The 27500-nt window shown below is 39.5% G+C and overlaps 1 long non-coding RNA gene and 17 other non-coding genes across 18 annotated transcripts; all 18 read left to right on the top strand.

Moving 5' to 3' along the window:
- The first annotated feature begins 662 nt into the window (after positions 1-662).
- Positions 663-744, top strand: trnas-uga (transfer RNA serine (anticodon UGA)). The gene has a single exon. It is a non-coding gene; the product is annotated as a tRNA-Ser (tRNA).
- Positions 745-1780: 1036 nt separating this feature from the next.
- On the top strand, positions 1781-1862 carry trnas-uga (transfer RNA serine (anticodon UGA)). The gene has a single exon. It is a non-coding gene; the product is annotated as a tRNA-Ser (tRNA).
- A 1319-nt stretch (positions 1863-3181) lies between these two features.
- trnas-uga (transfer RNA serine (anticodon UGA)) lies at positions 3182-3263 on the top strand. The gene has a single exon. It is a non-coding gene; the product is annotated as a tRNA-Ser (tRNA).
- Positions 3264-3744: 481 nt separating this feature from the next.
- On the top strand, positions 3745-3826 carry trnas-uga (transfer RNA serine (anticodon UGA)). Its single transcript has one exon. It is a non-coding gene; the product is annotated as a tRNA-Ser (tRNA).
- A 1591-nt stretch (positions 3827-5417) lies between these two features.
- trnas-uga (transfer RNA serine (anticodon UGA)) lies at positions 5418-5499 on the top strand. Its single transcript has one exon. It is a non-coding gene; the product is annotated as a tRNA-Ser (tRNA).
- A 475-nt stretch (positions 5500-5974) lies between these two features.
- On the top strand, positions 5975-6056 carry trnas-uga (transfer RNA serine (anticodon UGA)). Its single transcript has one exon. It is a non-coding gene; the product is annotated as a tRNA-Ser (tRNA).
- A 479-nt stretch (positions 6057-6535) lies between these two features.
- Positions 6536-6617, top strand: trnas-uga (transfer RNA serine (anticodon UGA)). The gene has a single exon. It is a non-coding gene; the product is annotated as a tRNA-Ser (tRNA).
- Positions 6618-7659: 1042 nt separating this feature from the next.
- On the top strand, positions 7660-7741 carry trnas-uga (transfer RNA serine (anticodon UGA)). Its single transcript has one exon. It is a non-coding gene; the product is annotated as a tRNA-Ser (tRNA).
- A 760-nt stretch (positions 7742-8501) lies between these two features.
- Positions 8502-8583, top strand: trnas-aga (transfer RNA serine (anticodon AGA)). Its single transcript has one exon. It is a non-coding gene; the product is annotated as a tRNA-Ser (tRNA).
- Positions 8584-9343: 760 nt separating this feature from the next.
- On the top strand, positions 9344-9425 carry trnas-uga (transfer RNA serine (anticodon UGA)). Its single transcript has one exon. It is a non-coding gene; the product is annotated as a tRNA-Ser (tRNA).
- Positions 9426-9904: 479 nt separating this feature from the next.
- Positions 9905-9986, top strand: trnas-aga (transfer RNA serine (anticodon AGA)). Its single transcript has one exon. It is a non-coding gene; the product is annotated as a tRNA-Ser (tRNA).
- A 475-nt stretch (positions 9987-10461) lies between these two features.
- trnas-uga (transfer RNA serine (anticodon UGA)) lies at positions 10462-10543 on the top strand. Its single transcript has one exon. It is a non-coding gene; the product is annotated as a tRNA-Ser (tRNA).
- Positions 10544-11303: 760 nt separating this feature from the next.
- On the top strand, positions 11304-11385 carry trnas-aga (transfer RNA serine (anticodon AGA)). Its single transcript has one exon. It is a non-coding gene; the product is annotated as a tRNA-Ser (tRNA).
- Positions 11386-13251: 1866 nt separating this feature from the next.
- On the top strand, positions 13252-13333 carry trnas-aga (transfer RNA serine (anticodon AGA)). The gene has a single exon. It is a non-coding gene; the product is annotated as a tRNA-Ser (tRNA).
- A 1321-nt stretch (positions 13334-14654) lies between these two features.
- On the top strand, positions 14655-14736 carry trnas-uga (transfer RNA serine (anticodon UGA)). The gene has a single exon. It is a non-coding gene; the product is annotated as a tRNA-Ser (tRNA).
- Positions 14737-16899: 2163 nt separating this feature from the next.
- Positions 16900-16981, top strand: trnas-uga (transfer RNA serine (anticodon UGA)). Its single transcript has one exon. It is a non-coding gene; the product is annotated as a tRNA-Ser (tRNA).
- A 4789-nt stretch (positions 16982-21770) lies between these two features.
- Positions 21771-25189, top strand: LOC111948979 (uncharacterized). Its single transcript, XR_013655061.1, has 4 exons — positions 21771-21966; positions 23003-23158; positions 24076-24327; positions 24648-25189. It is a non-coding gene; the product is annotated as an uncharacterized LOC111948979 (long non-coding RNA).
- Positions 25190-26166: 977 nt separating this feature from the next.
- On the top strand, positions 26167-26248 carry trnas-aga (transfer RNA serine (anticodon AGA)). The gene has a single exon. It is a non-coding gene; the product is annotated as a tRNA-Ser (tRNA).
- The last annotated feature ends 1252 nt before the right edge of the window (positions 26249-27500 follow it).

Below are 27500 nucleotides of genomic sequence, written 5' to 3'. Positions count from 1 at the left end.
TAAACTGAGTTTTAAATCCAAGCTTAAATCCAAGCTCTAATTTCAGCCTACGACAGAATCCATTGGAAGTGAAGGAACCAAACGCTGTATAGTTTCGTGTGTTGTTGTGGCCGAGTGGTTAAAGCGATGGACTAGAAAGCCATTGGGGTCTCCCCGCGTAGGTTCAAATCCTGCCGACAACGATACAAGTCCCTTGCACTTAAACTTTACAAACATTTAACACAAATAAAGTTGTGAGCACCATGCCAGCTCGGACAAAGACCACCTAGGCGTATTGGATCTCCTTCAAGATGCGACTGGATGCATCACAATGGAACGTAGCAGGGAGCTTCTTGCCTTCTCATTGTTGTTTGTTAGTACAAGTACAGGCTTTGTCATGCAGCGTGTTTTTGTCTGTTACCGGATTCACTATGAATTAACTACAAAAAATATTCAGATAGGCACATTTAAGTATCATTTTCTTTATACATGTCCTCCATCATTGGATGAATGCTTTTTAACATGTTAAAGACACCATTTTCATTGTAGTTGGTCTTTAAGGCCTTAGTGCATGACCATCGGAAAAACTGAGTTTTAAATCCAAGCTTAAATCCAAGCTCTAATTTCCGCCTACGACAGAATCCATTGGCAGTGAAGGAACCAAACGCTGTATAGTTTCGTGTGTTGTTGTGGCCGAGTGGTTAAGGCGATGGACTTGAAATCCATTGGGGTCTCCCCGCGTAGGTTCAAATCCTGCCGACAACGATACAAGTCTCTTGCACTTAAACTTTACAAACATTTAACACAAAGTTGTGAGCACCATGCCAGCTCGGACAAAGACCACCAAGGCGTATTGGATCTCCTTCAAGATGCGACTGGATGCATCACAATGGAACGTAGCAGGGAGCTTCTTGCCTTCTCATTGTCGTTTGTAAGTACAAGTACAGGCTTTGTCATGCAGCGTGTTTTTGTCTGTTACTGGTTCACTATGAATTAACTACAAAAAATATTCAGATAGGCACATTTAAGTATCATTTTCTTTATATATGTCTTCCATCATGGGATGAATGCTTTTTAACATGTTAAAGACACCATTTTCATTGTAGTTGGTCTTTAAGGCCTTAGTGCATGACCATCGGATAAACTGAGTTTTAAATCCAAGCTTAAATCCAAGCTCTAATTTCAGCCTACGACAGAATCCATTGGCAGTGAAGGAACCAAACGCTGTATAGTTTCGTGTGTTGTTGTGGCCGAGTGGTTAAGGCGATGGACTAGAAATCCATTGGGGTCTCCCCGCGTAGGCTCAAATCCTGCCGACAACGATACAAGTCCCTTGCACTTAAACTTTACAAACATTTAACACAAATAAAGTTGTGAGCACCATGCCATTTCGGACAAAGACCACCAAGGCGTATTGGATCTCCTTCAAGATGCGACTGGATGCATCACAATGGAACGTAGCAGGGAGCTTCTTGCCTTCTCATTGTCGTTTGTTAGTACAAGTACAGGCCTTGTCATGCAGCGTAATTTTGTCTGTTACTGGGTCACTATGAATTAACTACAAAAAATATTCAGATAGGCACATTTAAGTATCATTTTCTTTATATATGTCTTCCATCATGGGATGAATGCTTTTTAACATGTTAAAGACACCATTTTCATTGGAGTTGGTCTTTAAGGCCTTAGTGCATGACCATCGGATAAACTGAGTTTTAAATCCAAGCTTAAATCCAAGCTCTAATTTCAGCCTACGACAGAATCCATTGGCAGTGAAGGAACCAAACGCTGTATAGTTTCGTGTGTTGTTGTGGCCGAGTGGTTAAGGCGATGGACTTGAATTCCATTGCGGTCTCCCCGCATAGGTTCAAATCCTGCCGACAACGATACAAGTCTCTTGCACTTAAACTTTACAAACATTTAACACAAATAAAGTTGTGAGCACCATGCCAGCTCGGACCAAGACTACCAAGGCGTATTGGATCTCCTTCAAGATGCGACTGGATGCATCACAATGGAACGTAGCAGGGAGCTTCTTGCCTTCTCATTGTTGTTTGTTAGTACAAGTACAGGCTTTGTCATGCAGCGTGTTTTTGTCTGTTACTGGTTCACTATGAATTAACTACAAAAAATATTCAGATAGGCACATTTAAGTATCATTTTCTTTATACATGTCCTCCATCATTGGATGAATGCTTTTTAACGTGTTAAAGACACCATTTTCATTGGAGCTGGTCTTTAAGGCCTTAGTGCTTGACCATCGGATAAACTGAGTTTTAAATCCAAGCTCTCAACAGAATCTTTCATTTTTCATTAGGGTTATGTTTGAACATTAGAATGAAGATAAATGTTAGCCAAGTATGCTAGAAATTTACAAAATTCTTCAGATTTAAGGCAAATTTTTAGGCGTTGTGTTTGAGGAAACAATGTGTGGTTGTTGGGGAAATGAAATTGGGCATGGTGGTAAAATGGTTGTCATATTTTCCTTTTTTGAAATGATCCCTTGTTTTAATTGCCAGCAAATTTATCCCAATGATTTTTGCTAAAACAGGAATTGTATTTTTCTGTAGTCAGCTTGGAAATGAATTTCCGCCTATGACAGAATCCAATGGCAGTGAAGCAACCAAACGGTGTATAGGTTCGTGTGTTGTTGTGGCCGAGTGGTTAAGGCGATGGACTAGAAATCCATTGGGGTCTCCGCGTAGGTTCAAATCCTGCCGACAACGATACAAGTCTCTTGCACTTAAACTTTACAAACATTTAACACAAATAAAGTTGTGAGCACCATGCCATTTCGGACAAAGACCACCAAGGCGTATTGGATCTCCTTCAAGATGCGACTGGATGCATCACAATGGAACGTAGCAGGGAGCTTCTTGCCTTCTCATGGTCGTTTGTTAGTACAAGTACAGGCTTTGTCATGCAGCGTGTTTTTGTCTGTTACTGGTTCACTATGAATTAACTACAAAAAATATTCAGATAGGCACATTTAAGTATCATTTTCTTTATATATGTCTTCCATCATGGGATGAATGCTTTTTAACATGTTAAAGACACCATTTTCATTGGAGTTGGTCTTTAAGGCCATAGTGCATGACCATCGGATAAACTGAGTTTTAAATCCAAGCTTAAATCCAAGCTCTAATTTCAGCCTACGACAGAATCCATTGGCAGTGAAGGAACCAAACGCTGTATAGTTTCGTGTGTTGTTGTGGCCGAGTGGTTAAGGCGATGGACTTGAAATCCATTGGGGTCTCCCCGCGTAGGTTCAAATCCTGCCGACAACGATACAAGTCTCTTGCACTTAAACTTTACAAACATTTAACACAAATAAAGTTGTGAGCACCATGCCAGCTCGGACCAAGACTACCAAGGCGTATTGGATCTCCTTCAAGATGCGACTGGATGCATCACAATGGAACGTAGCAGGGAGCTTCTTGCCTTCTCATTGTCGTTTGTTAGTACAAGTACAGGCCTTGTCATGCAGCGTGTTTTTGTCTGTTACTGGGTCACTATGAATTAACTACAAAAAAAATATTCAGATAGGCACATTTAAGTATCATTTTCTTTATACATGTCTTCCATCATGGGATGAATGCTTTTTAACATGTTAAAGACACCATTTTCATTGGAGTTGGTCTTTAAGGCCTTAGTGCATGACCATCGGATAAACTGAGTTTTAAATCCAAGCTTAAATCCAAGCTCTAATTTCAGCCTACGACAGAATCCATTGGCAGTGAAGGAACCAAACGCTGTATAGTTTCGTGTGTTGTTGTGGCCGAGTGGTTAAGGCGATGGACTTGAAATCCATTGCGGTCTCCCCGCATAGGTTCAAATCCTGCCGACAACGATACAAGTCTCTTGCACTTAAACTTTACAAACATTTAACACAAATAAAGTTGTGAGCTCGGACCAAGACTACCAAGGCGTATTGGATCTCCTTCAAGATGCGACTGGATGCATCACAATGGAACGTAGCAGGGAGCTTCTTGCCTGCTCATTGTCGTTTGTTAGTACAAGTACAGGCCTTGTCATGCAGCGTGTTTTTGTCTGTTACTGGTTCACTATGAATTAACTACAAAAAATATTCAGATAGGCACATTTAAGTATCATTTAATTTATACATGTCTTCCATCTTTGGATGAATGCTTTTTAACGTGTTAAAGACACCATTTTCATTGGAGCTGGTCTTTAAGGCCTTAGTGCTTGACCATCGGATAAACTGAGTTTTAAATCCAAGCTCTCAACGGAATCTTTCATTTTTCATTAGGGTTATGTTTGAACATTAAAATGAAGATAAATGTTAGCCAAGTATGCTAGAAATTTACAAGATTCTTGAGATTTAAGGCAAATTTTGAGGCGTTGTGTTTGAGGAAACAATGTGTGGTTGTTGGGGAAATGAAATTGGGCATGGTGGTAAAATGGTTGTCATATTTTCCTTTTTTGAAATGATCCCTTGTTTTAATTGCCAGGAAATACATCCCAGTGATATCTGCTAAGACAGGAATTGTATTTTTCTGTAGTCAGCTTGGAAAAGAATTTCCGCCTATGACAGAATCCAATGGCAGTGAAGAAACCAAACGCTGTATAGTTTCGTGTGTTGTTGTGGCCGAGTGGTTAAGGCGATGGACTAGAAAGCCATTGGGGTCTCCCCGCGTAGGTTAAAATCCTGCCGACAACGATACAAGTCCCTTGCACTTAAACTTTACAAACATTTAACACAAATAAAGTTGTGAGCACCATGCCAGCTCGGACCAAGACTACCAAGGCGTATTGGATCTCCTTCAAGATGCGACTGGATGCATCACAATGGAACGTAGCAGGGAGCTTCTTGCCTTCTCATTGTCGTTTGTTAGTACAAGTACAGGCCTTGTCATGCAGCGTGTTTTTGTCTGTTACTGGTTCACTATGAATTAACTACAAAAAATATTCAGATAGGCACATTTAAGTATCATTTTCTTTATACATGTCCTCCATCATTGGATGAATGCTTTTTAACGTGTTAAAGACACCATTTTCATTGGAGCTGGTCTTTAAGGCCTTAGTGCTTGACCATCGGATAAACTGAGTTTTAAATCCAAGCTCTCAACAGAATCTTTCATTTTTCATTAGGGTTATGTTTGAACATTAGAATGAAGATAAATGTTAGCCAAGTATGCTAGAAATTTACAAAATTCTTCAGATTTAAGGCAAATTTTTAGGCGTTGTGTTTGAGGAAACAATGTGTGGTTGTTGGGGAAATGAAATTGGGCATGGTGGTAAAATGGTTGTCATATTTTCCTTTTTTGAAATGATCTCTTGTTTTAATTGCCAGCAAATTTATCCCAATGATTTTTGCTAAAACAGGAATTGTATTTTTCTGTAGTCAACTTGGAAATGAATTTCCGCCTATGACAGAATCCAATTGCAGTGAAGCAACCAAACGCTGTATAGTTTCCTGTGTTGTTGTGGCCGAGTGGTTAAGGCGATGGACTTGAAATCCATTGGGGTCTCCCCGCGTAGGTTCAAATCCTGCCGACAACGATACAAGTCTCTTGCACTTAAACTTTACAAACATTTAACACAAAGTTGTGAGCACCATGCCAGCTCGGACCAAGACTACCAAGGCGTATTGGATCTCCTTCAAGATGCGACTGGATGCATCACAATGGAACGTAGCAGGGAGCTTCTTGCCTTCTCATTGTCGTTTGTTAGTACAAGTACAGGCCTTGTCATGCAGCGTGTTTTTGTCTGTTACTGGTTCACTATGAATTAACTACAAAAAATATTCAGATAGGCACATTTAAGTATCATTTTCTTTATACATGTCCTCCATCATTGGATGAATGCTTTTTAACATGTTAAAGACACCATTTTCAGTGGAGTTGGTCTTTAAGGCCTTAGTGCATGACCATCAGAAAAACTGAGTTTTAAATCCAAGCTTAAATCCAAGCTCTAATTTCCGCCTACGACAGAATCCATTGGCAGTGAAGGAACCAAACGCTGTATAGTTTCGTGTGTTGTTGTGGCCGAGTGGTTAAGGCGATGGACTTGAAATCCATTGGGGTCTCCCCGCGTAGGTTCAAATCCTGCCGACAACGATACAAGTCTCTTGCACTTAAACTTTACAAACATTTAACACAAATAAAGTTGTGAGCACCATGCCAGCCCGGACCAAGACTACCAAGGCGTATTGGATCTCCTTCAAGATGCGACTGGATGCATCACAATGGAACGTAGCAGGGAGCTTCTTGCCTTCTCATTGTCGTTTGTTAGTACAAGTACAGGCCTTGTCATGCAGCGTGTTTTTGTCTGTTACTGGTTCACTATGAATTAACTACAAAAAATATTCAGATAGGCACATTTAAGTATCATTTTCTTTATACATGTCCTCCATCATTGGATGAATGCTTTTTAACATGTTAAAGACACCATTTTCAGTGGAGTTGGTCTTTAAGGCCTTAGTGCATGACCATCAGAAAAACTGAGTTTTAAATCCAAGCTTAAATCCAAGCTCTAATTTCCGCCTACGACAGAATCCATTGGCAGTGAAGGAACCAAACGCTGTATAGTTTCGTGTGTTGTTGTGGCCGAGTGGTTAAGGCGATGGACTTGAAATCCATTGGGGTCTCCCCGCGTAGGTTCAAATCCTGCCGACAACGATACAAGTCTCTTGCACTTAAACTTTACAAACATTTAACACAAATAAAGTTGTGAGCACCATGCCAGCCCGGACCAAGACTACCAAGGCGTATTGGATCTCCTTCAAGATGCGACTGGATGCATCACAATGGAACGTAGCAGGGAGCTTCTTGCCTTCTCATTGTTGTTTGTTAGTACAAGTACAGGCTTTGTCATGCAGCGTGTTTTTGTCTGTTACCGGATTCACTATGAATTAACTACAAAAAATATTCAGATAGGCACATTTAAGTATCATTTTCTTTATATATGTCTTCCATCATGGGATGAATGCTTTTTAACATGTTAAAGACACCATTTTCATTGGAGTTGGTCTTTAAGGCCTTAGTGCATGACCATCGGATAAACTGAGTTTTAAATCCAAGCTTAAATCCAAGCTCTAATTTCAGCCTACGACAGAATCCATTGGAAGTGAAAGAACCAAACGCTGTATAGTTTCGTGTGTTGTTGTGGCCGAGTGGTTAAAGCGATGGACTAGAAAGCCATTGGGGTCTCCCCGCGTAGGTTCAAATCCTGCCGACAACGATACAAGTCCCTTGCACTTAAACTTTACAAACATTTAACACAAATAAAGTTGTGAGCACCATGCCAGCTCGGACCAAGACTACCAAGGCGTATTGGATCTCCTTCAAGATGCGACTGGATGCATCACAATGGAACGTAGCAGGGAGCTTCTTGCCTTCTCATTGTCGTTTGTTAGTACAAGTACAGGCCTTGTCATGCAGCGTGTTTTTGTCTGTTACCGGATTCACTATGAATTAACTACAAAAAATATTCAGATAGGCACATTTAAGTATCATTTTCTTTATACATGTCCTCCATCATTGGATGAATGCTTTTTAACATGTTAAAGACACCATTTTCATTGGAGTTGGTCTTTAAGGCCTTAGTGCATGACCATCGGAAAAACTGAGTTTTAAATCCAAGCTTAAATCCAAGCTCTAATTTCCGCCTACGACAGAATCCATTGGCAGTGAAGGAACCAAACGCTGTATAGTTTCGTGTGTTGTTGTGGCCGAGTGGTTAAGGCGATGGACTTGAAATCCATTGGGGTCTCCCCGCGTAGGTTCAAATCCTGCCGACAACGATACAAGTCTCTTGCACTTAAACTTTACAAACATTTAACACAAATAAAGTTGTGAGCACCATGCCAGCTCGGACCAAGACTACCAAGGCGTATTGGATCTCCTTCAAGATGCGACTGGATGCATCACAATGGAACGTAGCAGGGAGCTTCTTGCCTGCTCATTGTTGTTTGTTAGTACAAGTACAGGCCTTGTCATGCAGCGTGTTTTTGTCTGTTACTGGTTCACTATGAATTAACTACAAAAAATATTCAGATAGGCACATTTAAGTATCATTTACTTTATACATGTCTTCCATCTTTGGATGAATGCTTTTTAACGTGTTAAAGACACCATTTTCATTGGAGCTGGTCTTTAAGGCCTTAGTGCATGACCATCGGATAAACTGAGTTTTAAATCCAAGCTCTCAACGGAATCTTTCATTTTTCATTAGGGTTATGTTTGAACATTAAAATGAAGATAAATGTTAGCCAAGTATGCTAGAAATTTACAAGATTCTTGAGATTTAAGGCAAATTTTGAGGCGTTGTGTTTGAGGAAACAATGTGTGGTTGTTGGGGAAATGAAATTGGGCATGGTGGTAAAATGGTTGTCATATTTTCCTTTTTTGAAATGATCCCTTGTTTTAATTGCCAGGAAATACATCCCAGTGATATCTGCTAAGACAGGAATTGTATTTTTCTGTAGTCAGCTTGGAAAAGAATTTCCGCCTATGACAGAATCCAATGGCAGTGAAGAAACCAAACGCTGTATAGTTTCGTGTGTTGTTGTGGCCGAGTGGGTAAGGCGATGGACTAGAAATCCATTGGGGTCTCCCCGCGTAGGTTCAAATCCTGCCGACAACGATACAAGTCTCTTGCACTTAAACTTTACAAACATTTAACACAAATAAAGTTGTGAGCACCATGCCAGCTCGGACCAAGACTACCAAGGCGTATTGGATCTCCTTCAAGATGCGACTGGATGCATCACAATGGAACGTAGCAGGGAGTTCCTTGCCTTCTCATTGTCGTTTGTTAGTACAAATACAGGCCTTGTCATGCAGCGTGTTTTTGTCTGTTACTGGTTCACTATGAATTAACTGCAAAAAATATTCAGATAGGCACATTTAAGTATCATTTTCTTTATACATGTCTTCCATCATGGGATGAATGCTTTTTAACATGTTAAAGACACCATTTTCATTGGAGCTGGTCTTTAAGGCCTTAGTGCTTGACCATCGGATAAACTGAGTTTTAAATCCAAGCTCTCAACAGAATCTTTCATTTTTCATTAGGGTTATGTTTGAACATTAGAATGAAGATAAATGTTAGCCAAGTATGCTAGAAATTTACAAAATTCTTCAGATTTAAGGCAAATTTTTAGGCGTTGTGTTTGAGGAAACAATGTGTGGTTGTTGGGGAAATGAAATTGGGCATGGTGGTAAAATGGTTGTCATATTTTCCTTTTTTGAAATGATCCCTTGTTTTAATTGCCAGCAAATTTATCCCAATGATTTTTGCTAAAACAGGAATTGTATTTTTCTGTAGTCAACTTGGAAATGAATTTCCGCCTATGACAGAATCCAATTGCAGTGAAGCAACCAAACGCTGTATAGTTTCCTGTGTTGTTGTGGCCGAGTGGTTAAGGCGATGGACTTGAAATCCATTGGGGTCTCCCCGCGTAGGTTCAAATCCTGCCGACAACGATAGACGTCTCTTGCACTTAAACTTTACAAACATTTAACACATATAAAGTTGTGAGCACCATGCCAGCTCGGACCAAGACTACCAAGGCGTATTGGATATCCTTCAAGATGCGACTGGATGCATCACAATGGAACGTAGCAGGGAGCTTCTTGCCTTCTCATTGTTGTTTGTTAGTACAAGTACAGGCTTTGTCATGCAGCGTGTTTTTGTCTGTTACTGGTTCACTATGAATTAACTACAAAAAATATTCAGATAGGCACATTTAAGTATCATTTTCTTTATACATGTCTTCCATCATGGGAAGAATGCTTTTTAACATGTTAAAGACACCATTTTCATTGGAGTTGGTCTTTAAGGCCTTAGTGCATGACCATCGGAAAAACTGTGTTTTAAATCCAAGCTTAAATCCAAGCTCTAATTTCCGCCTACGACAGAATTCATTGGCAGTGAAAGAACCAAACGCTGTATAGTATCGTGTGTTGTTGTGGCCGAGTGGTTAAGGCGATGGACTAGAAATCCATTGGGGTCTCCCCGCGTAGGTTCAAATCCTGCCGACAACGATACAAGTCTCTTGCACTTAAACTTTACAAACATTTAACACAAAGTTGTGAGCACCATGCCAGCTCGGACCAAGACTACCAAGGCGTATAGGATCTCCTTCAAGATGCGACTGGATGCATCACAATGGAACGTAGCAGGGAGCTTCTTGCCTTCTCATTGTCGTTTGTTAGTACAAGTACAGGCTTTGTCATGCAGCGTGTTTTTGTCTGTTACTGGTTCACTATGAATTAACTACAAAAAATATTCAGATAGGCACATTTAAGTATCATTTTCTTTATACATGTCCTCCATCATTGGATGAATGCTTTTTAACATGTTAAAGACACCATTTTCAGTGGAGTTGGTCTTTAAGGCCTTAGTGCATGACCATCAGAAAAACTGAGTTTTAAATCCAAGCTTAAATCCAAGCTCTAATTTCCGCCTACGACAGAATCCATTGGCAGTGAAGGAACCAAACGCTGTATAGTTTCGTGTGTTGTTGTGGCCGAGTGGTTAAGGCGATGGACTTGAAATCCATTGGGGTCTCCCCGCGTAGGTTCAAATCCTGCCGACAACGATACAAGTCTCTTGCACTTAAACTTTACAAACATTTAACACAAATAAAGTTGTGAGCACCATGCCAGCTCGGACCAAGACTACCAAGGCGTATTGGATCTCCTTCAAGATGCGACTGGATGCATCACAATGGAACGTAGCAGGGAGCTTCTTGCCTTCTCATTGTTGTTTGTTAGTACAAGTACAGGCTTTGTCATGCAGCGTGTTTTTGTCTGTTACTGGTTCACTATGAATTAACTACAAAAAATATTCAGATAGGCACATTTAAGTATCATTTTCTTTATATATGTCTTCCATCATTGGATGAATGCTTTTTAACATGTTAAAGACACCATTTTCATTGGAGTTGGTCTTTAAGGCCTTAGTGCATGACCATCGGATAAACTGAGTTTTAAATCCAAGCTCTCAACAGAATCTTTCATTTTTCATTAGGGTTATGTTTGAACATTAGAATGAAGATAAATGTTAGCCAAGTATGCTAGAAATTTACAAAATTCTTCAGATTTAAGGCAAATTTTTAGGCGTTGTGTTTGAGGAAACAATGTGTGGTTGTTGGGGAAATGAAATTGGGCATGGTGGTAAAATGGTTGTCATATTTTCCTTTTTTGAAATGATCCCTTGTTTTAATTGCCAGCAAATTTATCCCAATGATTTTTGCTAAAACAGGAATTGTATTTTTCTGTAGTCAGCTTGGAAATGAATTTCCGCCTATGACAGAATCCAATGGCAGTGAATCAACCAAACGATGTATAGTTTTGTGTGTTGTTGTGGCCGAGTGGTTAAGGCGATGGACTAGAAATCCATTGGGGTCTCCCCGCGTAGGTTCAAATCCTGCCGACAACGATACAAGTCTCTTGCACTTAAACTTTACAAACATCTAACACAAATAAAGTTGTGAGCACCATGCCAGCTCGGACCAAGACTACCAAGGCGTATTGGATCTCCTTCAAGATACGACTGGATGCATCACAATGGAACAGGGAGCTTCTTGCCTTCTCATTGTCGTTTGAAAGTAAAAGTAAAGGCTTTGTCATGCAGCGTGTTTTTGTCTGTTACTGGTTCACTATGAATTTACTACAAAAAATATTCAGATAGGCACATTTAAGTATCATTTTCTTTATATATGTCTTCCATCATGGGATGAATGCTTTTTAACATGTTAAAGACACCATTTTCATTGGAGTTGGTCTTTAAGGCCTTAGTGCATGACCATAGGATAAACTGAGTTTTAAATCCAAGCTTAAATCCAAGCTCTAATTTCAGCCTACGACAGAATCCATTGGCAGTGAAGGAACCAAACGCTGTATAGTTTCGTGTGTTGTTGTGGCCGAGTGGTTAAGGCGATGGACTAGAAAGCCATTGGGGTCTCCCCGCGTAGGTTCAAATCCTGCCGACAACGATACAAGTCCCTTGCACTTAAACTTCACAAACATTTAACACAAATAAAGTTGTGAGCACCATGCCAGCTCGGACAAAGACCACCAAGGCGTATTGGATCTCCTTCAAGATGCGACTGGATGCATCACAATGGAACGTAGCAGGGAGCTTCTTGCCTTCTCATTGTCGTTTGTTAGTACAAGTACAGGCTTTGTCATGCAGCATGTTTTTGTCTGTTACTGGTTCAATATGAATTAACTACAAAAAATATTCAGATAGGCACATTTAAGTATCATTTTCTTTATATATGTCTTCCATCATGGGATGAATGCTTTTTAACATGTTAAAGACACCATTTTCATTGGAGTTGGTCTTTAAGGCCTTAGTGCATGACCATCGGATAAACTGAGTTTTAAATCCAAGCTTAAATCCAAGCTCTAATTTCAGCCTACGACAGAATCCATTGGCAGTGAAGGAACCAAACGCTGTATAGTTTCGTGTGTTGTTGTGGCCGCGTGGTTAAGGCGATGGACTAGAAATCCATTGGGGTCTCCCCGCGTAGGTTCAAATCCTGCCGACAACGATACAAGTCTCTTGCACTTAAACTTAACAAACATTTAACACAAATAAAGTTGTGAGCTCGGACCAAGACTACCAAGGCGTATTGGATCTCCTTCAAGATGCGACTGGATGCATCACAATGGAACGTAGCAGGGAGCTTCTTGCCTGCTCATTGTCGTTTGTTAGTACAAGTACAGGCCTTGTCATGCAGCGTGTTTTTGTCTGTTACTGGTTCACTATGAATTAACTACAAAAAATATTCAGATAGGCACATTTAAGTATCATTTACTTTATACATGTCTTCCATCTTTGGATGAATGCTTTTTAACGTGTTAAAGACACCATTTTCATTGGAGCTGGTCTTTAAGGCCTTAGTGCTTGACCATCGGATAAACTGAGTTTTAAATCCAAGCTCTCAACGGAATCTTTCATTTTTCATTAGGGTTATGTTTGAACATTAAAATGAAGATAAATGTTAGCCAAGTATGTTAGAAATTTACAAGATTCTTGAGATTTAAGGCAAATTTTGAGGCGTTGTGTTTGAGGAAACAATGTGTGGTTGTTGGGGAAATTAAATTGGGCATGGTGGTAAAATGGTTGTCATATTTTCCTTTTTTGAAATGATCCCTTGTTTTAATTGCCAGGAAATACATCCCAGTGATATCTGCTAAGACAGGAATTGTATTTTTCTGTAGTCAGCTTGGAAAAGAATTTCCGCCTATGACAGAATCCAATGGCAGTGAAGCAACCAAACGCTGTATAGTTTCGTGTGTTGTTGTGGCCGAGTGGGTAAGGCGATGGACTAGAAATCCATTGGGGTCTCCCCGCGTAGGTTCAAATCCTGCCGACAACGATACAAGTCTCTTGCACTTAAACTTTACAAACATTTAACACAAATAAAGTTGTGAGCACCATGCCAGCTCGGACCAAGACTACCAAGGCGTATTGGATCTCCTTCAAGATGCGACTGGATGCATCACAATGGAACGTAGCAGGGAGTTTCTTGCCTTCTCATTGTCGTTTGTTAGTACAAATACAGGCCTTGTCATGCAGCGTGTTTTTGTCTGTTACTGGTTCACTATGAATTAACTGCAAAAAATATTCAGATAGGCACATTTAAGTATCATTTTCTTTATACATGTCTTCCATCATGGGATGAATGCTTTTTAACATGTTAAAGACACCACTTTCATTGGAGTTGGTCTTTAAGGCCTTAGTGCATGACCATCGGATAAACTGAGTTTTAAATCCAAGCTCTCAACAGAATCTTTCATTTTTCATTAGGGTTATGTTTGAACATTAGAATGAAGATAAATGTTAGCCAAGTATGCTAGATTTTTACAAAATTCTTTAGATTTAAGGCAAATTTTGAGGCGTTGTGTTTGAGGAAACAATGTGTGGTTGTTGGGGAAATGAAATTGGGCATGGTGGTAAAATGTTTGTCATATTTTCCTTTTTTGAAATGATCCCTTGTTTTAATTGCCAGGAAATGCATCCCAGTGATATCTGCTAAGACAGGAATTGTATTTTTCTGTAGTCAGCTTGGAAAAGAATTTCCGCCTATGACAGAATCCAATGGCAGTGAAGCAACCAAACGCTGTATAGTTTCGTGTGTTGTTGTGGCCGAGTGGTTAAGGCGATGGACTAGAAATCCATTGGGGTCTCCTTGCGTAGGTTCAAATCCTGCCGACAACGATACAAGTCTCTTGCACTTAAACTTTACAAACATTTAACACAAATAAAGTTGTGAGCACCATGCCAGCTCGGACCAAGACTACCAAGGCGTATTGGATCTCCTTCAAGATGCGACTGGATGCATCACAATGGAACGTAGCAGGGAGCTTCTTGCCTTCTCATTGTCGTTTGAAAGTGAAAGTACAGGCTTTGTCATGCAGCGTGTTTTTGTCTGTTACTGGTTCACTATGAATTAACTACAAAAAATATTCAGATGGGCACATTTAAGTATCATTTTCTTTATACATGTCTTCCATCATGGGATGAATGCTTTTTAACATGTTAAAGACACCATTTTCATTGGAGTTGGTCTTTAAGGCCTTAGTGCATGACCATCGGATAAACTGAGTTTTAAATCCAAGCTTAAATCCAAGCTCTAATTTCCGCCTACGACAGAATCCATTGGCAGTAAAGCAACCAAATGCAGTGTAGTTTCGTGTGTTGTTGTGGCCGAGTGGTTAAGGCAAAGGACTTGAAGTCCATTGGGGTCTCCCCGCGTAGGTTCAAATCCTGCCGACAACGATACAAGTCTCTTGCACTTAAACTTTACAAACATTTAACACATATAAAGTTGTGAGCACCATGCCAGCTCGGACCAAGACTACCAAGGCGTATTGGATCTCCTTCAAGATGCGACTGGATGCATCACAATGGAACGTAGCAGGGAGCTTCTTGCCTTCTCATTGTCGTTTGTTAGTACAAATACAGGCTTTGTCATGCAGTGTGTTTTGATCTGTTACTGGTTCACTATGAATTAACTACAAAAAATATTCAGATAGGCACATTTAAGTATCATTTTCTTTATACATGTCTTCCATCATGGGATGAATGCTTTTTAACGTGTTAAAGACACCATTTTCATTGGAGCTGGTCTTTAAGGCCTTAGTGCTTGACCATCGGATAAACTGCGTTTTAAATCCAAGCTCTCAACAGAATCTTTCATTTTTCATTAAGGTTATGTTTGAACATTAAAATGAAGATAAATGTTAGCCAAGTATGCTAGAAATTTACAAGATTCTTGAGATTTAAGGCAAATTTTGAGGCGTTGTGTTTGAGGAAACAATGTGTGGTTGTTGGGGAAATGAAATTGGGCATGGTGGTAAAATGGTTGTCATATTTTCCTTTTTTGAAATGATCCCTTGTTTTAATTGCCAGGAAATGCATCCCAGTGATAACTGCTAAGACAGGAATTGTATTTTTCTGTAGTCAGCTTGGAAAAGAATTTCCGCCTATGACAGAATCCAATGGCAGTGAAGCAACCAAACGCAGTGTAGTTTCGTGTGTTGTTGTGGCCGAGTGGTTAAGGCGATGGACTAGAAATCCATTGGGGTCTCCCCGCGTAGTTTCAAATCCTGCCGACAACGATACAAGTCTCTTGCACTTGAACTTTACAAACATTTAACACAAATAAAGTTGTGAGCACCATGCCAGCTCGGACCAAGACTACCAAGGCGTATTGGATCTCCTTCAAGATGCGACTGGATGCATCACAATGGAACGTAGCAGGGAGTTTCTTGCCTTCTCATTGTCGTTTGTTAGTACAAATACAGGCCTTGTCATGCAGCGTGTTTTTGTCTGTTACTGGTTCACTATGAATTAACTGCAAAAAATATTCAGATAGGCACATTTAAGTATCATTTTCTTTATACATGTCTTCCATCATGGGATGAATGCTTTTTAACATGTTAAAGACACCACTTTCATTGGAGTTGGTCTTTAAGGCCTTAGTGCATGACCATCGGATAAACTGAGTTTTAAATCCAAGCTCTCAACAGAATCTTTCATTTTTCATTAGGGTTATGTTTGAACATTAGAATGAAGATAAATGTTAGCCAAGTATGCTAGATTTTTACAAAATTCTTTAGATTTAAGGCAAATTTTGAGGCGTTGTGTTTGAGGAAACAATGTGTGGTTGTTGGGGAAATGAAATTGGGCATGGTGGTAAAATGTTTGTCATATTTTCCTTTTTTGAAATGATCCCTTGTTTTAATTGCCAGGAAATGCATCCCAGTGATATCTGCTAAGACAGGAATTGTATTTTTCTGTAGTCAGCTTGGAAAAGAATTTCCGCCTATGACAGAATCCAATGGCAGTGAAGCAACCAAACGCTGTATAGTTTCGTGTGTTGTTGTGGCCGAGTGGTTAAGGCGATGGACTAGAAATCCATTGGGGTCTCCTTGCGTAGGTTCAAATCCTGCCGACAACGATACAAGTCTCTTGCACTTAAACTTTACAAACATTTAACACAAATAAAGTTGTGAGCACCATGCCAGCTCGGACCAAGACTACCAAGGCGTATTGGATCTCCTTCAAGATGCGACTGGATGCATCACAATGGAACGTAGCAGGGAGCTTCTTGCCTTCTCATTGTCGTTTGAAAGTGAAAGTACAGGCTTTGTCATGCAGCGTGTTTTTGTCTGTTACTGGTTCACTATGAATTAACTACAAAAAATATTCAGATGGGCACATTTAAGTATCATTTTCTTTATACATGTCTTCCATCATGGGATGAATGCTTTTTAACATGTTAAAGACACCATTTTCATTGGAGTTGGTCTTTAAGGCCTTAGTGCATGACCATCGGATAAACTGAGTTTTAAATCCAAGCTTAAATCCAAGCTCTAATTTCCGCCTACGACAGAATCCATTGGCAGTAAAGCAACCAAATGCAGTGTAGTTTCGTGTGTTGTTGTGGCCGAGTGGTTAAGGCAAAGGACTTGAAGTCCATTGGGGTCTCCCCGCGTAGGTTCAAATCCTGCCGACAACGATACAAGTCTCTTGCACTTAAACTTTACAAACATTTAACACATATAAAGTTGTGAGCACCATGCCAGCTCGGACCAAGACTACCAAGGCGTATTGGATCTCCTTCAAGATGCGACTGGATGCATCACAATGGAACGTAGCAGGGAGCTTCTTGCCTTCTCATTGTCGTTTGTTAGTACAAATACAGGCTTTGTCATGCAGTGTGTTTTGATCTGTTACTGGTTCACTATGAATTAACTACAAAAAATATTCAGATAGGCACATTTAAGTATCATTTTCTTTATACATGTCTTCCATCATGGGATGAATGCTTTTTAACGTGTTAAAGACACCATTTTCATTGGAGCTGGTCTTTAAGGCCTTAGTGCTTGACCATCGGATAAACTGCGTTTTAAATCCAAGCTCTCAACAGAATCTTTCATTTTTCATTAAGGTTATGTTTGAACATTAAAATGAAGATAAATGTTAGCCAAGTATGCTAGAAATTTACAAGATTCTTGAGATTTAAGGCAAATTTTGAGGCGTTGTGTTTGAGGAAACAATGTGTGGTTGTTGGGGAAATGAAATTGGGCATGGTGGTAAAATGGTTGTCATATTTTCCTTTTTTGAAATGATCCCTTGTTTTAATTGCCAGGAAATGCATCCCAGTGATAACTGCTAAGACAGGAATTGTATTTTTCTGTAGTCAGCTTGGAAAAGAATTTCCGCCTATGACAGAATCCAATGGCAGTGAAGCAACCAAACGCAGTGTAGTTTCGTGTGTTGTTGTGGCCGAGTGGTTAAGGCGATGGACTAGAAATCCATTGGGGTCTCCCCGCGTAGTTTCAAATCCTGCCGACAACGATACAAGTCTCTTGCACTTGAACTTTACAAACATTTAACACAAATAAAGTTGTGAGCACCATGCCAGCTCGGACCAAGACTACCAAGGCGTATTGGATCTCCTTCAAGATGCGACTGGATGCATCACAATGGAACGTAGCAGGGAGCTTCTTGCCTTCTCATTGTCGTTTGAAAGTAAAAGTACAGGCTTTGTCATGCAGCGTGTTTTGATCTGTTACTGGTTCACTATGAATTAACTACAAAAAATATTCAGATAGGCACATTTAAGTATCATTTTCTTTATACATGTCTTCCATCATGGGATGAATGCTTTTTAACATGTTAAAGACACCATTTTCATTGGAGTTGGTCTTTAAGGCCTTAGTGCATGACCATCGGATAAACTGAGTTTTAAATCCAAGCTCTAATTTCCGCCTACGACAGAATCCAATGGCAGTGAAGGAACCAAACGCTGTATAGTTTCATGTGTTGTTGTGGCCGAGTGGTTAAGGCGATGGACTAGAAATCCATTGGGGTCTCCCTGCGTAGGTTCAAATCCTGCCGAAAACGATACAAGTCTCTTGCACTTAAACTTTACAAACATTTAACACAAATAAAGTTGTGAGCACCATGCCAGCTCGGACCAAGACTACCAAGGCGTACTCGATCTCCTTCAAGATGCGACTGGATGCATCACAATGGAACGTAGCAGGGAGCTAACACTTTATAATAACTATCCGTTATAGCTGGTTAACAAATCATTAATAAACTCTTAGTTATTGAGCAATAAATGACTTACTAAATAACTGTTAACAGTTAGTTAAGGATTTATAATTGTATCTTATAGATAGACAGCAGATAACCAACAAGCTTTTAGTTAGTGAGCTATAAATGACCTGTTACCCGTATATTCATGAGTTCTAACTGTACCTTATTAATTAGTCAGATCATGAAGAAACTGTTAATAAATTACTTACTAATGACTTATTAAGAATCAGTTAATACTTTTAACATGTTACTAGGACGTTATTATAAAGTTGCAGCTATTCCTCGTTTCTTCACTATTTGTAAATGAGGATCAATTCCAACTTTATAATAACGTCCAAATAACATTTACAAGCTAATAACTAATGCTTAACTGGTATATTAACTCACACTTTACAGGTCAGTTGTTAATAGTTTAACCATCTGCTAGTGAAGCTTTGTTGAAAAGCAAATGGGTGGGACAATTTCAAGGTACAAAAATATGTAATATTCAAAATATCAAATGCTTTATCTCATCCTTCTTTCACTAATAGCTTTTTCTGTTTACCGTACTTGACCAAAGAAACACCACAAGTGAAGTGTTGAACACTGTTTATTCCCTTTCCACACATACTGAGTCGTCACATGGCAGATCAGCAGAATAAAACGGAATTTTAGAACTTTTTGAGCAGAACGCTGGTCAAACAGATCTTTTAATGTCCATACATCACAGCAATGTCATGGATTACCCGTCCTAGCGGCCCTTTGCGATGTTGACGGCCAAGCCACTCATGCCATTCAATAACTCTGAGATGGTCTAACAGTAACTCTTCTGTACGATTTCCCCTGAGTCTCCACACATTTTCCTTAACTGTTCTCCAGGCCCTCTCTATGTGTTGAGTATGTGCACCTGTTTGGGCATCGACATATGACACACTGTGATTGACAGTGAAATGAGTGTAACCTAGCTCAGGTAAAGCATTGTGATAAGCCCGCCATTCGTCACTTATTATTGTAGAGCCTACTTTAACATGGTGAGCTATAAGCGGCACCAGATCTCTCCTTCTTCTTCTCTCGACCAAGCGAAGAATAGGTTTAGCATGTCTTCTCCCCCTCCGGTCAACACCTAGCATCCCAAACACCCACTTCTTCCTCTTCCACCCACCAGCCATTTGTCCCCGTCCATACTGTTGAAAACATGAAATATTAGGAATTATTCTTCATCAAACCAAAAAAATATCTGTCATTCAATAATTTGTATATTTGCATTATTACATAATAGTGATTGCTGCTTGCCTTTCTTTTATGTCTAAAGTGGCTCTCATCAACTGTGACAAACTGCTCCTGCCCCCCGATGTACTGGCCTCTTGCTTGCTGATATCTGTCCATTGCAGTGGTGCAAACATCTCGCAGCTTTCGAGCCATCTTGGACAGTGTTGCTGAGCTCCCAGAAATGTCGTCACTTATCATGTCCACTTGACGTAGGCGCAGGCCTTGTGAAGATCTAATGAAAGAGCAAATTATTATTACACCACAGTTCTTGTCTTCTTTTTGGTTTGATACACAAAAAATCCAAAAATTTAAGATATAAATTACAACTTTTAGCAAAATAAATCACAGACGTGAAATAACTCCAATCACTTATCTTCATGACTAGAGATGCTACATAAGATGAAAAGCAACATTTTAGTAAGTACAGTCTCCAAGTATTGTTTATGGCAGCATAGTTATATTGTATTTCTATAGAAATAAACACTTTATATCAAAGACAGACATTCTGAAATAATATACCAATGCAATAGTGTACCTGTAGAGAAAGCGCATCCAGTTGAAGAGGGAGACCTTTGATTTGCTGAATATAGATTTGTGTCTAACAGACCTCTTCAGTTTCCTTCCTTTGTGGCTGTGGTGTTTGCAAATCCTGAAAATATACAAATAAAAATACTTATGACACAGGCCAAGGTAGTGGCCAAAGCAGTGATTCTGAATGTTCAAGTCAAGGACCCCCCAAAGTAATGTGTATTTGGCCATAAAGCCCAACTAGAAATATTTAGTGCAAGGATAAAATATACATTAATATATTTCAATGGTGTTGTTATTTTTTATAGCAGATATGCACAGCCTTTTAGCGTATTGTAATCATGTACATACATGTACATTGTGTAGTTTATAGCAGTGTGTATCTAGAAATTAATGGGTAACACAACAGGGCAGTGGGATGCTGACTCCACTCTCAGGCCATGATTTGAAAAATGCAAAAAAAAAAAAAAAAGGAGTGGGGCTGGTGAAGGTAGGCTGAGCTGGGGAGGTGTGGTTTGGATCTGTGATTGACACTGACGTTAACTCATAAACTGTAAAAACAATGGACGAAACGAGGTGCACCACTGTTCCTGAGACAGGCGCCGCCATGTTGAAATCAGTAAACTGTTATCGGTCTAAGTCGCTCTGAGTCATCGGGACAGTAGCTGCCCAACTGATAACTCATTTGATGAATCCCGAAATTCAACTTTACTACCTCAGGGGCAGAAGGCAGATGGTTATAAATTGAGGAGTTAAAAAAGTTTATTATGATTGTCAAAAATTTGGCAAGAAGGACAATAGTCAGCATGTTTACCCTTAATCTTAACATGAGTTAAGATGCCCTTTTATTAGCACAATAAATAGATTTAATTTTCACAAGAAATTCTTTAACAAATTATCAATGTGTGTTGTCATTTTATTCAATAAAAAGAAACTTACCATGCATAGTTATCCACACAGACTGATTCCCTGAATTTCATCTTGAGTTTGCATTCTTTGCATCTCATCCGTCTTCTTAGAAGTCTTTTCTTCTGCAGCCATTTGATTAAGACTTTGTGTCTCCTTGTAGATTTAGTTTCTCCTTCGATAAGCTGTCTTAGCTCAGTGGCTAAACCAGGCATGATTTTAGTTTTCTTATCCTCCGTTTTTCCGCGCACTCGCCACACTATTCCTGAGCTTCAGTGACTAACTCCCGCTAGATTACGTTTGAATTGCAAACTATAATAAATCGGTGTGATGAGGATAAACCAAGCCAATCATATTCGTATTCATGGGCTGAGGGCGGTGCCATGCGGCCTCCCCCATCATATCGGCTGGTTATCAACTTGTCAATCACCGTTGCAGGCCCATTTTGATTAGTTGCAGCTGGCGACAACCTAGACAGATGCGCCCATCCTTCATTCACGAGTCACGTAGCAAGTTCTTTAAATTAATTTCAAGGCATAGAGATGAACACACGGTCTGGTAAAATGTCCAACCCCAGCGGGAATGCGCAAACTACCGCGATAAATCCAGGTACTGTCGGAAAAAAGAGGAAAAAGTCAACAGCGGGAATTTCGAAGGAGAGGGAAACTTCAACTGTGGACCAGCCGGATGTGCACATGGACGATGACGGTGTCGGTAAGCAAACGTGTTATATTTTCTTTCAATGAAAAGAAGCTTGATTGAGATTGATTAAACATCGGAGTTATTGGTTTGTTTTACACAATTCAACCATATTAATGAAGCCACTGGCTAGGGCAGAATCTTCCTGCACGACTCGTGCCACGGCACGAGCATCCCAAAAATGTACCCCCCCCCCCCCCCCCGCAGTTTTTCTAGACTAAAACCGCTCATTTCCACGTCCAAGTTAATTAAATGTGCGCAAGGGCCCCCTTACTGTCGTGTGTACTTGTTGTAATTACAGTATTTGCACTTTGTGAAGAATACACTGGAGCAGCCCGTACGCATGTGCGCACGTATGTGTGATTGGGGGGGGGGGGGGGGTGTTAACGCGCGGGGCAAACCAACTTGGCTGCAGAGGACGTGAACATCTGAACAGGTACAGAGGCGGGGAGGAGCTCAGATACCGCTTATGACTCCAGATCCCGCAACAAACCAACAGCTGCTTTCTAAATAAAAAAAATAGTTTTTATCCATAAATTAATGTCATTTATTGGGTTTACTGGATTTAATGAAAAGTGGAAGCAGAGAAAAAAACAAGTCTGCATCAAAGTGAATTTGTTTCCATCATCTCACTCATCATGACTCTGGGTATTTGACAGACAGAAAAGTCTATACCAGGTTGTGAAAAATGGACAAAGGATCTAAACATCAGTGTCCAGTTTAGAAACAAGAAAAACACTCCAAGGATAAAAGTATGCAGGCGGGGTCCAAAATTAAAAACTCACTAGGTGCCAAATATGACCAAATTTGACGATGGAGGAGTAAAATTAAGAGCAACATTTGGCTAATGAAGGTTTGCTCTTCATTAGCCATTTCTTGTTAATTCGCTTATTGGTGGATTTTATCTAAGCTCATCTGCCGTTCTTGTATGATATTTGTATAATATTGACCCTTCAGAACATCAAAACATTATTTTTAAAGGTCATATTTTATACATTTACCCTAACCTGGCTTTTCTAATTAGAATTTGTTCTTTATGGTATCATTTCAGATACTGAGGAAACTGTAGCTCCAACAGCATTTCTGCATTTTAAGAAGAAAGAGCTTAAACGACGTGAGGCCAAGAAGAAGAAGCAGCACACAGTCACCAAAAAAATCAGTGACCTGACTAAGGAGAGAGACTCCCTCTGCCAACAAGTTGGTCAAAGTAAGTGGGCCCACAGTTTTGTTTGTTGTTTGAAACAGGACTGCACACCTGGCAATAATACTTTGGTGCTTTGTAAAATATATATATTAAGGGAAAGAAAGGCCAACATTTAACAGTGAGAAGGCCCTCATCAAAACATGGAGCTCGGCGCTATGGCCAAAAAAAAAAAAACTTTGTCTAGGTTGTCCTCATACTCCCTCTTCTGCTAACGACCTTCAAACGGATTTTGCTGCTTGTGATTTGATGCTCCTAGTTTAAAGTCACCACCACAGTGACCAAATTTTATTTTTTGACTCACCAGCCACCATCAATAATGTGTTTCATTTCCTATCGCAAATAAGTTGTTTTTGTTTCCTTTAGCACAGCAGCAAAACATGTCACTTAAAAAGGCCCCCATGCTCCGCCCACAAGGTCAACTGTAGTCTGAACCAGCTGAAGAGAATGAAAACTTTTTTAAGAAAATGAAATGATCTAAAAGTAATTCGTAAATGGCATGAAGACATTTTTAATGTCATGCAACTGGAAACTCTAACTAAAACATGCAGAGAAAACAAGGACAGATTTACTCCAAGAAACAGAGTGCTGGGTAAATAGAGGCCAGATTCTCCCAAAAAAATGGGAAAATCTTGAACTACAAATTTGAATTAATTGATCAAATTAATTTATTGGCCAGGTCTATTGGAACACAAGTGTGTTATTGCACAGTTAGTTCCTAAAAGATAATAGCCTATTTGTAGCATCGATTAACAGCAAACACATCTGTTCAACTGATGACCCACAGTGATGCTGATTAATTAAATAGTAAGTCTTGGGAAATGCAAATGTTAAAAGAATGTATGCGAGTGGACTTGTATTATCATAGGTAATAATTTCAAATTAACAAATTAATTGTGTTTTCTATCATGTTGTTCATACAGATAACAGTGGGACAACTGACTCATCCTCCTCGGCCAACACATCTCCTGGTGCATCTTCTTTTTCTTCGTACATCAGTTCATCCAGCTCCACTTCATTCAGCTCCTCTTCATCCAGCACCTCATCAACTGATTTTTCAGATGAGAAATTGAAGAAAAAACGCAAGAACAAAAAGATGCACCGCCACCGGAGTCAAAAAAAAAAGGACAAAAGAAAGAAAAAGAAGACAAAAAGGGAACACAGCAGGCAAAGAGGTAAGCGTAAAGACAGGACAGCAAAAAGGCCACTCCCCTCATGTGTGTCAGGGTGTCGAGCATGGAGACATCACATCTGTCTCTCTGTGTCTCTGTTTGTCTGTATCTGTCTTTTTCTATGTCTGTCTAGCTTTCTTTCTGTTTTTGTGTGAAAAAATGTTTTAAATGTATTTCCTGGTGGGTATAGTATTGTGAACACTCCAATTGCCTTGTTTGTGTAGTCTTCATCACTTTTTGCAACCACATAGTATCTGTGTTTGTGTCCCTGTGTTTATTCACTTATTGTATGTTTGTTGTACTTAAATTTCTATCTGTTTCAGCACGTCATCCTCAAGAGGTCATCAAGAGATACAAGAAAGTCCTAAAGGCTTACAAGAAAGGGAGAAAGCTGAGTTTGGCATATCAGAAGGTCGGTGTTGACCGAAACACCATTGTCAGCAATGCTCCGATCTGTGAATTGGCTGTGGTGGCCCCAAAGACATATAAGGGGTTACTGGGTGCCCACACGCCACAGCAACGACTTCAGGACTTTTCAAAAAAATGTCTGGAAGTGATAAATAGTGATCCAAACCTTTTGAGGGATGTTTAACATCAAAAGAAGAAGGGAAAACTGATTCCTCTGTCCAGGAAAGCTTAGGTGTTGAAACACTGCGGGATGGTGTCACAGAGTAGTTCAGTGTTGCTCAGGTCCGGTTGACCAAAAATATTGAGTTCAAATTGTTCTACAACAAAAGTGCCAATGGCTTGTTATAGATTCATTTGTTTTTTTCTGTTCTGCTCAAAAAGTTCTAAAATTCCGTTTTATTCTGCTGATCTGCCATGTGACGACTCAGTATGTGTGGAAAGGGAATAAACAGTGTTCAACACTTCACTTGTGGTGTTTCTTTGGTCAAGTATGGTAAACAGAAAAAGCTATTAGTGAAAGAAGGATGAGCTAAAGCATCTGATATTTTGAATATTACATATTTTTGTACCTTGAAATTGTCCCACCCATTTGCTTTGCAACAAAGCTTCACTAGCAGATGGTTAAACTATTAACAACTGACCTGTAAAGTGTGAGTTAATATACCAGTTAAGCATTAGTTATTAGCTTGTAAATGTTATTTGGACGTTATTATAAAGTTGGAATTGATCCTCATTTACAAATAGTGAAGAAACGAGGAATAGCTGCAACTTTATAATAACGTCCTAGTAACATGTTTAAAGTATTAACTGATTCTTAATAAGTCATTAGTAAGTAATTTATTAACAGTTTCTTCATGATCTGACTAATTAATAAGGTACAGTTAGAACTCATGAATATACGGGTAACAGGTCATTTATAGCTCACTGACTAAAAGCTTGTTGGTTATCTGCTGTCTATCTATAAGATACAATTATAAATCCTTAACTAACTGTTAACAGTTATTTAGTAAGTCATTTATTGCTCAATAACTAAGAGTTTATTAATGATTTGTTGAGATTTTATTAATGATTTGTTAACCAGCTATAACGGATAGTTATTATAAAGTATTACCGCTTCTTGCCTTCTCATTGTCGTTTGAAAGTAAAAGTACAGGCTTTGTCATGCAGCGTGTTTTTGTCTGTTACTGGTTCACTATGAATTAACTACAAAAAATATTCAGATAGGCACATTTAAGTATCATTTTCTTTATACATGTCTTCCATCATGGGATGAATGCTTTTTAACCTGTTAAAGACACCATTTTCATTGGAGTTGGTCTTTAAGGCCTTAGTGCATGACCATCGGATAAACTGAGTTTTAAATCCAAGCTCTAATTTCCGCCTACGACAGAATCCAATGGCAGTGAAGGAACCAAACGCTGTATAGTTTCATGTGTTGTTGTGGCCGAGTGGTTAAGGCGATGGACTAGAAATCCATTGGGGTCTCCCCGCGTAGGTTCAAATCCTGCCGACAACGATACAAGTCTCTTGCACTTAAACTTTCCAACATTTAACACATATAAAGTTGTGAGCACCATGCCAGCTCAGACCAAGACTACCAAGGCGTATTGGATCTCCTTCAAGATGCGACTGGATGCATCACAATGGAACGTAGCAGGGATCTTCTTGCCTTCTCATTGTCGTTTGAAAGTAAAAGTACAGGCTTTGTCATGCAGCGTGTTTTTGTCTGTTACTGGTTCACTATGAATTAACTACAAAAAATATTCAGATAGGCACATTTAAGTATCATTTTCTTTATACATGTCTTCCATCATGGGATGAATGCTTTTTAACATGTTAAAGACACCATTTTCATTGGAGTTGGTCTTTAAGGCCTTAGTGCATGACCATCGGATAAACTGAGTTTTAAATCCAAGCTTAAATCCAAGCTCTAATTTCCGCCTACGACAGAATCCAATGGCAGTGAAGGAACCAAACGCTGTATAGTTTCATGTGTTGTTGTGGCCGAGTGGTTAAGGCGATGGACTAGAAATCCATTGGGGTCTCCTTGCGTAGGTTCAAATCCTGCCGACAACGATACAAGTCTCTTGCACTTAAACTTTACAAACATTTAACACAAATAAAGTTGTGAGCACCATGCCAGCTCGGACCAAGACTACCAAGGCGTATTGGATCTCCTTCAAGATGCGACTGGATGCATCACAATGGAACGTAGCAGGGAGCATCTTGCCTTCTCATTGTCGTTTGTTAGTACAAATACAGGCTTTGTCATGCAGCATGTTTTGATCTGTTACTGGTTCACTATGAATTAACTACAAAAAATATTCAGATAGGCACATTTAAGTATCATTTTCTTTATACATGTCTTCCATCATGGGATGAATGCTTTTTAACCTGTTAAAGACACCATTTTCATTGGAGTTGGTCTTTAAGGCCTTAGTGCATGACCATCGGATAAACTGAGTTTTAAATCCAAGCTCTCAACAGAATCTTTCATTTTTCATTATGGTTATGTTTGAACATTAAAATGAAGATAAATGTTAGCCAAGTATGCTAGAAATTTACAAGATTCTTGAGATTTAAGGCAAATTTTGAGGCGTTGTGTTTGAGGAAACAATGTGTGGTTGTTGGGGTAATGAAATTGGGCATGGTGGTAAAATGGTTGTCATATTTTCCTTTTTTGAAATGATCCCTTGTTTTAATTGCCAGGAAATGCATCCCAGTGATATCTGCTAAGACAGGAATTGTATTTTTCTGTAGTCAGCTTG

The sequence above is a fragment of the Oryzias latipes genome, chromosome 3 (genome assembly GCF_053564925.1).
Source record: "Oryzias latipes strain Hd-rR chromosome 3, Olatipes_Hd-rR_3.1".
NCBI classification, from domain to species: Eukaryota; Metazoa; Chordata; class Actinopteri; order Beloniformes; family Adrianichthyidae; genus Oryzias; species Oryzias latipes.
Note: the sequence above shows the minus strand (reverse complement) of the source record. Positions and strands in the feature narration are given on the sequence as shown.